Raw genomic sequence first — 16,250 nt, 5'->3', positions numbered from 1 at the left:
TTCATAATCAGGTTTAGAATTGTTTTCAGATAAAAGGTTATTAAAATGACATATTTTCCTCCTGGAAATAAATATTTGTCTTTCACTCTGTTTTAATTTACCAAAATTTCACTGAATTTTGATACTGTCCTCATTGCTTTAGCACGCATATCCGTTATTTCATTCAGGTTGTTGTCACTTTAAAATTCAAATTGCTTAGAACTCAGCCAGTTCAGTATATTCTTATTACAATGAATCTGCCATAACCATTCATGGAGTCCAGCCTAGCCAAAGATAGGCTCTGAGTGGCTTTTATATCCTGGGCACAATCAGAAAACATATAGTATGATGTTGCAATTCAATTTTCTCCCTAGAGAATTCACTCATGAATGGTGATAGTCTGACAGCCTAGACCTGGATGGAATGTCACAATTTTCTCAATTTGCCACTATAGGCTATTACTACCAATTCATAGACTTCGGCAAATAAGATGAAACCTCTATTCAAACTTAGGTCTTCTATTTTAATGAGGGAATGGTATATTATGCTAGATGGAGTTAAAAAATACTGCCAACACCAGAATTTACTAAAGCTTGTACATATGAGAATGTTTCAGTTCTCAAACTCCCAGGAAAAAGCTGACATGATAACCAGTAAATACCGGAACTGGATTTAATCCTGTCTAATTGATCAATGATAGTGTGAACTTACCTCTGAAAACCAACCACTCAGTGACAGCCTCATGTTTGAAAGTCAGCCAGTCAGCAATGGATTCACTCAGTGAGCTTCTATCTAAGGCTGATGTCAACCAACTCCTATTTCTCTGTTTCTGTAACCAAAGACAAGTATATTTCTTTATCCAACATAAATCACTTTTTAAGTCTGATATAAATGCACAGTAATATCAGCACTTTGCTTAATTCAGTGAGACTGGTTGTGCTCTCTCTTATCTAGACGAGCAGTAAGTCAAGCTTTATATCTTTGGTTTCTGTTTTCAGAGTTTGAATAGTGGTCTCACCCTTTGACAGATGATAATATATGTCAGTCCTTTTTTTTTTTTTTTTAAAGCAAAGGTAACACATTTGCTCAACTTCTCAAATAAATTATTTGTTGGTAATAAAGTCACATACCAAAGTGTGGGTTGGCTACATGACTGAGCTCTCCCACCAAAATTAGATTTCATTGGGCTACCATATTAATGAGCATTGAAAAACTCAAATTGTCTTTTCCATTTTAATTGCAGGTAATGTAGTATTTCATTGATGTATAGCATCTATTTTATATAACTTGCATGCGATATCAGCCTCATGCTGAACTAGACTATCAGCTTGAAATGTGAATAGCTGGGGGCTTAAGGAGAGGAAATTTCTGGGGAATCCCTATGAATAAGCCAAGAGTTGATGAGAGGTAGCAAATAAGTTCTATTTGGAGTGACTCAAAATGAGACTACTCTGGGCCATTTTTGCATCTTTCTCTACACATCCTAATCAGCCTAGAAATAGATTGGAAGTGGATGTATTAGTGGGAAGATAATTTGGAGATAAGCTTGCCAGTAGGTCACAGGGTGAGGCTTTTGATGGTGGTGATGGGGCTGGCACAGAAGTGACTCAACAGCAGTTCAGGACTGAGTAGAAATTATATTACCAGTGGAGAGATCATGATGGACTGAAAGAAATATAAAAGACTTGATTTTTAAAAGATTTTATAATGAAACGCAGATGTGATTGGAGATGGGGATGGGGAGGAAGACAGATAACACCATTGTGATCAGGGAGGAAAAAATGTTGAGGAAAGAATCTTGAATACATTTCATTCAAACAAAAAGATTTTTGAGCCTTAGTGGTATATTATGTGCTAGTAATTTTGCCATATGCTGTGGGAGCTCCAAAAATGAGCAAGCTATAGCTTTTGCTCTCATGGAACTTGCAGTTTAGTAGGAATAGAACTTTATGATGAGGTTGTTCAGAAATGTTTGTGGCTGGCTTGGGAAGGAAACCATTGAAGCCAAGAAGAAATACAGGCTGTAAAGTCCATGTGCCAGACAGTCATCAATGTAAGTGCTAAAGGCTGAGTATATAGGCAAGAAATAGGACTGAAGAGAAATGAAAATGCTGCATATCACCAAAGTACTGGACAGTTATGATTCCTTCTTGCTTTAAATTTCTTCCCTTTGGATTATTTAAGAGGGAATACGAAGCTGAGAACCCCATGGGAACCCACAGCATATAATATAAATTTACAGAGAAGTCAGATATACATTTACAAGAGGAGGTGGATCTGGCTAATTATGATTCCAGAACATTATTAATTGAAATATTAAATGCTACAAAAATTGCCTGAAAATGTGAATTTACACCTGAAAATTTGATAGGGAATGTATACATCTGGGAAAACTGTTAGCTGCACAATTCCCTTTGATCGTTTTTCAGTATCTAGTGACGAGCCACTGGCACTAAACGTTTGGAGAATAATGCAGCATTAAATGATGATTATTTGGTGTTTAGATCAAATCTCGGAGAAAAGATAATTTTGGAGAACATTAGATGCTAATATTGAAAAACAGTCAGTAGAATCAAGGCCAGAGGTCTAACCGTAGACTGGATTTGGGGTGAAGTTTTGTAAAATTCATGATATCTTATTGTACTTAATCCTCTTAAGCCAAACCGTTACACTTTGTACTTAGCATCGGCAGTAATTTATCCACAGTGTCCTCATGTCTATAATTTATGCTGCTAAATTTGTTTGCACTGCTCGGTTTTGTTTTCTTTAAAAAAGCCTTCTTTCAATGTGTGATAGTTGGATTTTATACAGTTATTAGAAAGAAGCTTGTTAGTGGTAAGAGAGAGCAGAGATGAAAGCGAGTGTTATCAGATGGGGTGTCTGTTCTGAATGCAATTTTCTGGGAGGTAGCCCTTATCAAAAGAAACATTGGCTGCTGCTGGCAAGTCTGGGAAGTCTGAGGGGTTTTCAGAGCTCATGCTAATGGACATAGGATGAATAGTTGCCAGTGGGTTTAATCCTGGCTTGTCACCAACCCAGTGCCTCGGCAGCTCACAATAGGAAATGACAGATGTGTTAAATCATGAGGCAGCTGTGTGACATGGTTTTGGACAGAGGCCACAAAGTCCTGTTTACCTTAAGTACTTTTTTTTTTTCTTTAACACCTGCTTTTCTTCACAAGGTAGCCAATCTCATGGGGCTCCAGTCCCTGATGAAAAAAAAAAATTTAAGGGGTATATTTACATCTTTTCTTTGTACTTACACGAATCATGTGTGGTGGCATCTGTTGGCTGTATTTGTGATGGGGCCAAGTGAGAGACATATACCCACATTTTTCTCATTTAATTATAAGGGAAAGAGCAGATCATCCTGTGTCACGTGCTTTGGTATCATGTCATTTCTAGCATCTGGCACTGCATGTGGTGCAGTTAGGCTCATATGGATATGTGGCAGGGGGAAGATGCCCAAGGCAGACAGAAATTGAAAACAATATCACAGGCAGAGCCAAATAAGTGGCACATCATTTTTGGAAACACTGAGATATTGAACAGAGCTTTCACTTGGGTAGCAGATTGGTTGCACATGGCCTTTTCTGGTGTCGGTGGTTAATGTAGCAATTAAAAAAAAAGAAAAACATATTGAGCCATTGCTTTAAAAAGAGGGCAAAAATTAGCTGAAAAGGAGATGACATTTCTCATATTGTTACTTTATTTACTTGTGGCATTGCCCTTGTCGTCTGCCTGTGTTGTTTACTTGTATCAAGTGTTTGGAAGCACATCTTGCTTCTTATGGGAATAACAATACCATTATTTAGAGCTTAGATTGCCTATGCCAAATACTATGTCTGTAAAAGCATTCTTTTCCTTTCATGTAGGTAGATATACAAGAAATGGTGACTGCACCTGGAGAAGGTATAAAACCAAATGAAGAGAAATAACTTAAGTATATACAAACAAGTATGTATTACATATTCTTGGAACATCACCCAGTTCTGTCTCAAGAAGAATATCAACGAAAAGAGAGAGAGGGGTTTGAAAAAGAGAGTAATTTGCTTTCTCTTAAGCGGTACTCTTCAAATCCTGCATGGACCAGAAAAAAGGTAAGTTTTCTTTGACTTCTTGTCCTGTAAATGGTGACAACATGAAGATAGTTTCCCAACAACTTAGCTTGTTCCCTGATTTTCACGCATTGTCTTTTAATCAAAGAAACATCAGTAGGAAAACATAATTTTGTAGTTTCTCAGAATATTCTGTGACAACGAGGACCATCTTTTGTTTTCTCCCTTGGGTTCTCTTATTTTGTATATGGTCTAGCAAATGCACTAATTAATTAGTTTAGCAAAGAAACATCACTAAGATTTTTTTTTGCCTTCCTGAGGAATAAGGTGTGATATGGCATATTTACTTTTCAAGCCATAAAGAGGTTGAAGAATGGCCACATATTGGAATAAGGTCTTTCAGCAAACAGTACAGCTTTCATTAAATTCTGACATAAAACAACATAGTCTATGCTCTCTGAAGTTCTTGGTGAGTTTTCAGAGTTAGGCTTATGAAACATGAAACTGTCTATCTGTCTTCCTGTACCACAATGAATTTTTCTTTTAATTTATGATACTTATTTTACCTTTTATTCAGAGAGAAACTAGAGACACATGGTAATTTTTCTATCTGTAAATGACAAATCAGACATAAAATAAGTAATTTAAAATTTTTTTCACGTGCAATAATATTTATTCCTTTAAAAAAATTTCTGTTTTGAGAGACTCATGGACATGGACAATACACTAGCGTTACTAGAGGGTGGGGGAAGGGGGGAGGTAGATGGAGTCAAAGGGGTCAAATAAGTGGTGACAGAAAGAAATCTAACTATGGGTGGTGAATACACAATGTAATATATATATATATATGTGTATATATATGTATGTATGTATATGCTTTATTGTTGAATCATACACCTGAAACTTACTGGATTTAATTAATCAATGTCACCATAATAAAAATAAATAAATAAATAAATAAATAAATAAATAAATAAATAAATAAATTTTCTGTTTTCAGTGTAAATGTCTCCTTGTGGCTGATTTCCTAGGTGTATTTTATATCTCGATGTGCTGCTAGTTGACAGATATACCACAGGTCATATTTAATTATTATCCTGGAGATTCTGGCTAGAGTGTCTATATAAAAACATTGAAATAACATTAATCAACTGTTGATCGGAAATAAGATTTTAATGAATGGAATAGAAATTCACTAATTAATGACATTTAAAAATAAAAAATTTCTATCTTATATAAAATAGTTTATTTTACAGTCTAATAGTTTATATTTACATTATAGTCTATAGTTGAATGTATGCATTTTGGCAATCTTCTAAGTCATACATAAAGAAAGGAGGAGAAAAGGAGAGTGGAAACTCACATTTGTTGAACACTGCATTAATCAAGATTTTTTAAACTGCAGCTGCTAGAACTCATCTCAAAGCTATATATATATTTATTAACTGACTTAATCAGGAAATTCAGCTTCTCTAGACATACGTTATTCTTATAGCTACCACCTCTTTTCTTGTAGCTCCAGCCAAAGTCTTGCCAATGACCTGACTTAGATCACATGGCCATCCCTGATCCAATTACTGTGGCCGGGCCTGAGTTACGTGCTCATTCCTAGAGCCGTAAGAACCAAGGGCAGCAGTGGTGCTTCCCCAAAGAGATTCTAATCAGACAAAAAGCACATGTTCTCCTCAAAGCTCCTATTAAATACAAGTCTCTATTAAGGCAACCTGTGACTACTTTCTAGAAACTCCAAATGGAACACGAAGCATAGCTCTTTTTTTTCTTCTCAGTCTTACATATAAATTGAATTATAAACCTGATGTTTTCAAATTATAATGATACCAATAAATCTCTACAGGGCTAATGCTTTATTTTGCTATTCATTTAGAAGTCTTATAATTTCCAAAAGATTTAGATCCCCAAACATTAGATGAGGGAGCAGAGACAACACAGGAAAATTTATCACTTTTTCTGGGCTCTCCACCAAAACAATATTTTGATGTGCTGCTTCAAATAGGCATTTGCATAGTTATCTATGAAATTGACAACCCTTTAAATTGAGAATAGAAATGGCAAAATAGCATAATTGGCATATCTGACAATTATTGATAGATATTAACTTATTTATGGAATTTAGTTATATAAATGTATTCAAAGTTGTGACTTAGCCGTGTGCCAGATTCCAGTCTATGTGCTCTATATAGGAGTCCTTCACTTTTCTTCATCATCAGAGTTCTTGTGTATTTGACTGTAGATTGAATCGTATTTGTCATTTTCTCTTCTGTGCTTTGCGCTTCTGATTTTGCACTTGTCCCACAGTTATTGTATCTTAGTGACTTAATTATTTTGGGGACAAAGTAAGGATTCAGTACACAAAGTGTTATAACATTACTATTTGCTTATGTATTTGTCTCAGTCACTAAACTTGAGCTTCTAGAGTGCAGATATTGGGATTTTCTCATAATTTCTCCTACATGCTCATTGGAACAATTGGCATGTAGGGAATCAAAAAAAAAAAATGCTGGTTGAATCAAAGATATCAAAACCTTTAGGGGATTTGCTACTAAAAAAAATCTCTGGGGAAATCTTTCAATGAGTCTTTAATAATCATCCTCCAAATTATATGTTTTATCAATTTGGATACTTATTAACTGTGTTTCTTTAAGGTAAAGTTTATACCCATACCTGCTCCTCCACCCCCCACAGCCAAAATTCTAGTAGAGCATTCTTGTGGATTGTCTATTGGAAATTGGATGGATTCTAACAAATGTTCAAAAATTACCTGTGTGTACATGAAAGAAAGTGAGTTAAGAAAACCTAACATTTATGAAATTTCATTTAAAGTGGAAAAGATCAGACATTGTAATAAAAAATTGGATGTGTGAGCTGCTTTGATGGAATCCCGCCCCCACCTATTATTTGTTGAAACCAGAAGAAGGAAAGACTTATTTCACTCTTTGATGTAAAAAAAAAAAAAAAAAAAAAAAAAGTTGTTTCAGAAAGCAAGGCTGCAAGGCATAAGTTTTTTCAAAACAACAGACATAATTTGGCAAAATTTAAAACAAGAATCAGATGTGTTCCCTTTGGCAGAATAGGAAACTGATATGTTCATTTCTGCAAAAAAGGATTTGGGATGTCTTTAAAACAAAAACCTCATCACTTAATGGAGGCATGTTAAATGTTAGTAGCTAACTTTTGATTTCCAAACTGAGATAGTTTAAATAATTTCCTATACATAAAAATGCTCAAATAGCCAAAATTAACTCTTGAATTAGATGTAGATATTTAGAAAGAATATACTAATTTTATTTATTAATTCTGTGATTTTTAAAATTTACTATATTTTGTAATTCTTTGGAAATTGAAATGGTGAAGTTGTTTCATTTCCAGAGCTGATAAAAATGTTTAGAAATAAAGGCATTCCTCTTGATTAATCATTCTCCTAGGAAAGCTTGAAGAAAGCTACCAATTATTTCTGGCTGGTGGCAAGGAAATTTTGAGCAATTTTCTGTTAACATGTTTTTGGTCATTTGTCAGCTTATCTGTATGGTCTAATGCTCAGTACTAATTAACAAAACTCTAAAGAGTGTTAAAAGAAAAAAAAGGAATCATGTAAGATTAATCAAACTTTCGTGACATTGAAAACAGCTGAGTAAAACTTTGCTTTTCTGCAGACAGATTCCTGAAAGAAAATCTCAAAAACTGGAGTTATATGCAGAATTACAAAAATGTTTGAGTTCTTTCACTTATTCCCTTATGCATTCTGGCTTGAGTTTGCTATAGATTGAATAGTAGAATGAATTTGAGATAAAGTTTATGAAATGCATTTAATGTGTTTATTTTAATACCTGAACTAGGACACTCTCCACATTTAACTTCTTATCATCTCACTGCATTGAGTTTTTACTTGATTTCTCTTATTTTTTCTTTCTAATCCTCCCCCCACCCCCAGTTTTATTGAGATTTAAATGACATACAGCCCTGTATAAGTTTAAGGGAAAGAGCATAATGATCTGACTTACACATACTGAGAAATTTTTTCATTAATTTTGAACCTACATTTTTAATACCTATTAAAATCACTTGTCTTAAAAACTGGCTTTTTAGTTTTTAAGTTTTGACAGAGTGATCTTAACACAGGGCATGCTCTCATACTCTCCATCACCATCCCTAAAGGACACAGGCCACTGCAGTGTGTGTGTGTGTGTGTGTGTGTGTGTGTGTGTGTGTGTGTGTGAGAGAGAGAGAGAGAGAGAGGGAGAGAGAGAGAGACAGACAGACAGACAGATAGACAGACAGAAGACAGAAGAGGGGAAGAAATAGAGAGAGATTTATTTATCACGTAGTAGTTAGATAGCCAAATAAAACTTTCTTAATATACAGTCTCCTTGAGGCAAGCACATGGTTAAGAGATATCATGCTAAAAGGGAATTTTGTCACTATCATTACAAATAGCAGAATTCCAGAAGGTTTTAATGAGGTTGCCTCCTCAATCTGAGTTACCTCATTCTGGCTCATCTCTAAGATCCTCTTCTTATTGGGGATTTGTTCATTAGCAAAGTAAACTGTTAATGCCGTGTTTAATTGGTTCTGTTCTTTTCCTTAGCGATGATTAATTTTTAGTGCTGCGGTATAGTGTCTGATATTTATAAAGGCTAATTTAAAGCTATAACGAATAATACAGATTAAACATGGGTGACACCCTGCTCTCTCATCTGTTGAGGAATGAAATATTGATATAGTAGGAAAAAATAATTAAAGAGAGCAAATACGCTTTTGTATTTAGTGTGTGTGTGTGTGTGTGTGTGTGTGTGTGTGTGTGTGTGTGTGTGTGACTGGCTCATAGGTGGCCAGTCTGGTTCACTGGATAGGAGAACACATAGGGATCTGGGGTCTAAGCCCCAATAAATAATAAAAACATCATATCCCCCAAATGTTCTCTGTGCAGTAGATATGTAGTAGAGACCTGCAGAGACAATAGGTAATTGGTCAAGGATCATGGATTTAAGATCAATCTTTCCTATCAGAGTCATGGCTAACACATTTAAAAACTGAAAGCAACAAACAAGCATGACAAATGAAAACTAATGGACACGGACAGTGGATTAGTAGTTACCAGAGGAAAGGGGGGAGGGGGAGGTAAATAGAGGTAAAAGGGGTCAAATATTTGGTGACAAGGAAATCTAACTTGGTGGTGAACACACAATGTAATATATATATTTACATATATATGTAAATATATATAAATGTATATATATGACTTACCATTAAATGATATACTTGAAACTTATTTAATTTTGTTAATCAATGTCACCCAAATAATTTTTAATAAAAATATTTTAAAATTTAAAATATTTTAAAATTTAAAAAATAAAAAGATAATTGAACATTTCTAATCAGTAACTCCTTTGTAATTTCTACTTTTTTTTTTTTTTTTTGGCATATTTCTCCACCTGAATCCCTGTAGTATTTTATTCAACATGTTCTGAAATTCTTTGTTGAACAGCTTGTTATGAATTTTGATTTGGTGGATGGTATGAGATGTGTATTATGAAACTTTTTACTATGCTTCCTGTAACACTGTTGAGGACATCGTCTTCTATCCATGGTCTTTAGAAATATTTGGATTTCTGAGAAGGTATTATATGTTTTTTCGTGCCTAATATGAATAATGTAACAAATTTGCTTTCTCCTCTTTGAATTGACTCCTATAATGTTAATTTGAATAAGCCTCTGAAAAATTTAAATCATATTTGGAAAAAGATAGTTATGAAAATGTTAATTTTAAAGACTATTTTAATCTTTAATACTCATTAGTAATTTTTCTTTGTTTCCTAAAGTAAATTAAGAGGATAACACAGTAGCTCCAGTAAAAGGATCAACTTTGTGATCAGGTGAGAAGGAGGAGGAAGATCTGGTGATGAGGTAGAAATTCTCCATTTCTCTTCTTTTTGCTCTCTTGTAAATGTCCCAGGTAAGACAACTACATTCATTCTCCTGGAAAGATAGAGGTTCTGAGGGTTGGGAGAGAAAGAAAAAAAGAGATCACTGGAGAGAGGCTACAGAGTAATAATTAAAAGGGGAGTTCAGAAAGCAAGAGTGAAGGGTGTAGAAGACCAAGACTGTTGATGTTATTCTTGATGCTAGAAGAACATGTCCAGATGCTACTCTACCAGCTGCTTTAGGCACAATTGGACAGTAATCAATGGGTGAAGGATTCATAACCCCAAATTTCCTCTATTTTCTTCACTATTCACATGATTGCCGAAATTAAACTGAAACGAACGAACCGACAAGAGAACTTCGTTAAACCCAAATTTGTTGCTTAGTGATATCATGTCCTTTATTCCAAATTTCAAAAAACATTGATGGTTTTATTTCTAAATAAAAATATATTTTTGATTTTCAGAATAATTTGTAGTAACAGACTTGGAAGCTGCTTTTATATTCCACTGTTATCATCTTATGTAATATTTGCCATAATCGGAGTGAGGGAGGTGTGCTGTAGGCATGCCTTTATTTATAGTGATTGTTTCAGGCTATAATTATTTCCTTTTTTATTTCCATAATCACTACTAATTATTGCTGTCCTTTTTGCTTATACTCAAATGGGACATGTATGAGAAGCATCACAAATAACTTTCATATATTCTTAAATTGTTTCTACAAAAATATAACTGTAAAAATATCAAAATTTATGAAGATGAATTACCATTCAGGTTGCTATAGAACATTAAGATTGATTTGTAGCCAGATTTAAAAAAATAATAAGCAACTGAACTTGGAAGGGAAGTATTATTTTAAATCAGTATTTAATGTTTTTCATTTTTGTTTTTTAGCAACAATTACTTTATTTATTCTTAAAAATGTATTTATTTATTTATTTTTATGGTGACATTGGTTAATGAAATCCAGTAAGTTTCAGCTGTACATTTTAAAATAAGGCACATATATATGTATATGCGTGTGTATATGTGTGTGTGTGTGTATTTACATTGTATTTATCTCCCCTAATTAGATTTCTCTCTGTCACCACATATTTGACTCCTTTTACTCCATCTACCTCCTCCCTCCCCACTCTTGTCTGAGCATTTAATTTAAGTGCAATATTATGTCTGGCATAACAAACACTTAAAATGAAGCCTCCACCATACTTCTGCCATTGTATAACCACTATAACAGCTTGTTAAATTCTGCTTGATCCTAACTGTCTGAGGCTATGAATTTCAGAACCTACCATAAAACTACTTTCTTGAGGCCCACAAAGTTTTCATAAAACTATTACCTGAGATTGCTCTCATTTGCTCTCATTCCTGCTCAATGAGTGTTCTTCCCTTTTCAAGCCCTTGAACTTCTCTCAGTTGCATCAGTAAGAAAATTCCTTCCATTCTTCACAGATTTTAAGCTGAGCTAAAGTTTTCAGTAAAACCCAAGCAACCACTCTGTCCTGCCTGAGTTGAATGGCAACAGAAGCAGCAGCAGGGTAAGCATGTGGGTTCTGAGTCTAGATTATGTTCAAATACCAGTTTGCATCTGATGAGGTATTTTATATGCCTCACTTTCCTAATATGTAAACTGGAATATAATGCTACCAACCTCAAAGGATTTTTAAGAGGGATAAGTGAGTTAAGATATGTATACTGCTAAAATAGTGCTTGGTGGCTTGTAAGTGCCATACATGTTTATTTTATTTTTTATTAATATTTTCATTTAAAAATCTTATAAATAAATTTAATTACATTATTAAAAGTGAAGGAGATCTTGCCATAATAGTAATAGTTTATGAGACCACATTATCTTTATCTTTTATCAGCAAAGTCAAAGCTATCACTGGGTCTTCATAAAAAATGCTCATATCTAAACACATTTGTATTCCAAGAGAAATGATTTAGCTAGGTGACTTTAGTATGCACTTTTAGGAAACTAGTAATTACATTGTGGGTTTTTTCCCCCCAGCTTTATCAAGGTACAATTGAGAAATAAAATTGTAAGATATTTAAAGTATACATTTAATGATTTGATATGCATATACACTGTGAAAATATTCCCCCATCTAATTAATTATGGCATCTATCACCGCTCATATTTATTATGCATGTGTTTTTAATATGAATTGTGAAAGGATGTTTAGGTGCTATTTATGCATCCTGTTGCCTCTTAAAGTTCTGAAGCCATTTATTAATCTGGAATTCTTACCACTGCCTTTTAAAAAATTTAATAGGGAATGACTATTTAAAAAAATCTCCCAAACTCAACTGAACTGTTTTACTTTTTCAGTGGTGGAATCTTGTAAATAATACTTTGACTGTAATCAAACGTTTATTTCAGGATTTTAATATCTCTAATATTTTAGTGCAAAGGTCACAAACTGTGGCCCATGGGCCTGACCCAGCTGTCACTCATTTTTACAGATAAAAGTTCTATTGGAACATAGCCATGTTCACTCATTTACATATTGTCTATAGCAGAATTGAATCACTGCAACAGAGACTGTATGTTCTGCAAAGCCTAAAATATTAACTACCTACCTCTTCACAGAAAAAGTTTGCCGGCCTCTGGTTCAGAGTATAAGGATTACAGTCTTTTCCAAACTAAATCTTTTATGTACTCTTCTTGATTTTTGCCACATCTGCTTATTAGCTATTATTTACTTAATATTTTCTTTAAATAGATTTATTTTTAAGTTATTTTTTTATAAAATGAAAATGCTTTTTAAATTTTAAAATTAGTAAAAGAATAAAACTGGAAGATATTTTGAAAGCAAATATGCTTAAAAATTAATTTGTTATTAAATTCCAGCTGAATACAATTTCCTGTCAATCTGAAACCTATTCTCTTAGGTAATAAAGGAGATTTTCAGTTGTTGGAAAGATGATAGATGTTCTTGACACCAAAGTTAAAACTTTAATCTTGCTTTAATCAAAAGGATTAAGTGAAAATTGAAAAATGAAGGCATAATTTTCTCCTTACAAGTAGTTTATGCCACTTAATGACATCTGAGTACCCGCTACAATAACTTTGAGTATCACCCCTAATCTTGTGTATTTGCAGTGATACACACCATGAACTCTCAGAAACACTGAGTAAACAACAATGATGATAATGGAAGTTAACATTAGCTAAAGTGTACTTAGAACTTACTCTTTGCCAGACACTCTTCGAAGAGCTCTGCATGTACAGACTTATTCAGTTCTTACAACAACATCCGGAATAGGTTCTCCAATCGTTCCTATTTTACAGATGTAACCACTGAGGCAGAGAGAGGCTGGTAATTTGCTCAAGGTTACTTTGGCTAACAAATGGCAAAGCTGGCAATGAGAATGCAGGTTTGGGCACCAATTGTGCTTCTACGAAACGAGATCGATTGTGAGTTCTCACCTTTTTCTCTGTATTCTTGATATTCTAGTAAAAATTTGAGAGAAGTTTTTGTTAGAAACTGCTATCTTATTAAGGAAACACTTTATTATTTTATGAATTTTTCTAAGATTGTAGTATCTTGGAAATATATATTACATATATTACATTTACCAATTTGTGGTGGCAATATAATTTGGTATAGCTGTTCAGGGAAATTAAGCTTAAAATATGTTTTTAGGACCATGACAAAGCTTATTTGCTTAAACCCAAAATTTAATTTTGGGGAATCTCTTTCATGGAAGTAATATTAATAATATTAGCAATAAAGATGATTTGGAAACAAACAAAAAACAATACAACTTTGGAATCAAAAAGGCTCTAGAGCATGAGACTATTGCCTGGTTCATAGTGAGAGAGTGGGATTCTGGACATGCTACCCCAAACATGGTAACTGGCATATTGAATATTTTAAATTGAAGAACTTCAGGAAGCAGGAAGCCCACTCTGACCTCCCCCACCCTCCAACCCTTCTCCCTTGATAAATTCATGATACCCTCTCAGAGGAAAGGAGCAAAATTAATCTGTCTTTATCAATTTAATTTTCAGATCCAGACAGGGATCTTAGGAGAGTCCAGGAAAAAATCTCTCTCCCCCCCCCCCCCCTTGCCATGGCAATAGACTAAAAACCTAATTAATATGGCATCTGAACCAAAGAGTAGAGGAAATGATTGTTTTACTCAGAAGGAGCTAATTTTATGATCAGGTGAGAGTTCCCACCTCAGTTTGGACTTTTGAGTTTTCAGTGGTACCAAATTTGATTAAACCATAGCCATGTGTGGCAGAAAGAATCAGGCTAAATTCAATTCCTGGCCCTGCCTCTGGGTGGTTTTAGGTTGCTTAACCTCTCTGAGTCTCAGTTTCTTGCCTAATGTGTAATAATATACACTTTGTAATCTGTTTGTGACATGCAGTATTTTTAACATTTTGCCATCAAACATTAAATATGAGTCAAATTTCAAGTTCAATGTTAAATAATCTTCAGTCGTATGCAAACACTAAGTAACCCAGTAACAGACAGAGAACCCAAACTACCAGAAATTGAAACCAGCCTCTGATACTTACCAGTCCGGTGACCTTGATTAAGTTAAACTTTCTGTGCTTCGGCTCCTCACATGTAATATGAAGATAAGAGTATGTCAGTTACAAGATTAAGAAAATTTAGATTTAAATTATATAGATTTATAACACTACCTGAACATATATAATAAGCACTCTATTTATGTATTATTTAATAAAATATTTGGACATTTCTGAAAAATGCCAATGAAGCAACAATTTTTACTCTTCTTGAAACTGTTGGTAAACGTTTTATCATTATGCCACAAATCCCTCATCCATGAGCTCTTAAAAGATGACAAGGGCTGGATTCCACACTGCTGTCTGTAGTTCTTGGTCTTCATGAAGTATGTAAGATATTACTTTGTTGTCACAGTAACAGGGTTCAAGAAGGAGAATGGGAATCATTAAAAACAATAGCACCAGAAAATGCTTCAGAAAGGGAGATGGCATAATAAACTTTTATTGAAAACAAAAGTGTCTAAATCTCATTGAAGGCAGAGAATTGATCACTCTGTAGTTCAGTTGCTTTACTAAAAGTGGCCTGTACTTTCAAATAAGTGCTTGGCATTTAATATTCCCACAAAATGGGGCAGAACTTTTGAGAATGAGATTATGAAAAGCTGGTAAAGATTTTTTTCCCTTGAAAAGACATAAAATAGCAGTAGATTTTACTGATTTGTCATTGGGAGAAAAGCGATATGTGAAAGGATTTGACAGAATAAACCTTAGCAATATGAAGGGTTTTTCAATATAACCCTTTCAACTAGCATTTCTACATGAATTTTGGAACCAGCTCATTCATGTGCTAAGCCAAAAGTTAATAAAACAATCTAGGAAAATGTATGGGAACACGTAACCTCATTTACACAACACCTAATTGAAATCGATCAGGATTTTTGCTACTTAGGCTACTACCCATGTGTTCAGTAGTTATAAGAACACAAATATGTTTATTCTCTTTTTGAATGCCAAGAAAGAAGAGTACATGAGAAAAACAAGCAAGGTATATGAGATATTTTACAGCTTTATTGTTAATTTTGTTTTGATCTTAATTTAAAAAGTTACTGTTTAGTAAAGCTAATAACTATATATTGAAAACAAAGAAAAAATGTTTAAAATCCTAATTGTGTGTGGAGCAGTCAGGATCTTGATGTAAGTAATAGAAATTGACTCTAGTTTGTTCTCAATAATAAAAAAGTCAGTCTTGCTTAATATCAGCATTGAACACCATACTAATGGCCAATGCCACCACAGTGAGTCTAGGCACTCCCTTTTTCTTGCATCATTCACTTCAGATTCAAAGTCCTGGGTGAAGAGCCCATCTGAGCCTGAGCCACACACCTATTCCCTGACTGCAGTGGTGGGGAGCTGAACCATCTGCTTCCCCTTAGATGCTGTGGTGTGTGGGTAGGAACTTGCTTCCCACCAAGTCTCATACAGTGGAGTCTCCCCTAAGTTAAGAAGGAAGTTTAGATACTGGGTAGATAATAACAGCAAATACCCTAGAGAGTAATTAAAAAGAAAAAAACCTGGAAGAAGTAAAGGAATAGAATCAAGCCATTTAAATACGTGCCATCTATATGGTAGGATATATCTGTATTAGAACTCAAGAACTTGGATTGCAATTAACATCTTATTAGACATGTGCACCCTCCTGGGTGTCCTAGAAATGTAACTCCATCCCACTGAGGGTGATTTAAAGACTCTGGGCAGGCAAAATATCCCTCTTCCCTAATCATTG

General features: G+C 34.2%; 1 protein-coding gene across 4 annotated transcripts in view; it reads left to right on the top strand.

Moving 5' to 3' along the window:
* ARL6IP6 (ADP ribosylation factor like GTPase 6 interacting protein 6) overlaps positions 1-16,250 on the top strand; it is a 198,682-nt gene that overhangs the window by 151,044 nt on the left and 31,388 nt on the right. For 3 of the 4 annotated variants that reach the window (XR_001597643.2, XR_004955539.1, XR_004955538.1), the window contains exons 4-6: positions 3,854-4,078; positions 11,431-11,516; positions 13,274-13,399. The gene's annotated coding sequence lies outside the window, so the exon portion shown is untranslated. The remainder of the gene's footprint in view (positions 1-3,853; positions 4,079-11,430; positions 11,517-13,273; positions 13,400-16,250) is intronic. The other variant, XR_004955540.1, reaches the window with a different exon arrangement.

This window comes from Rousettus aegyptiacus, unplaced genomic scaffold (assembly GCF_014176215.1).
Source record: "Rousettus aegyptiacus isolate mRouAeg1 unplaced genomic scaffold, mRouAeg1.p scaffold_m13_p_2, whole genome shotgun sequence".
Taxonomy (NCBI): Eukaryota; Metazoa; Chordata; class Mammalia; order Chiroptera; family Pteropodidae; genus Rousettus; species Rousettus aegyptiacus.
This window is presented reverse-complemented; position numbering and strand designations above follow the sequence as displayed.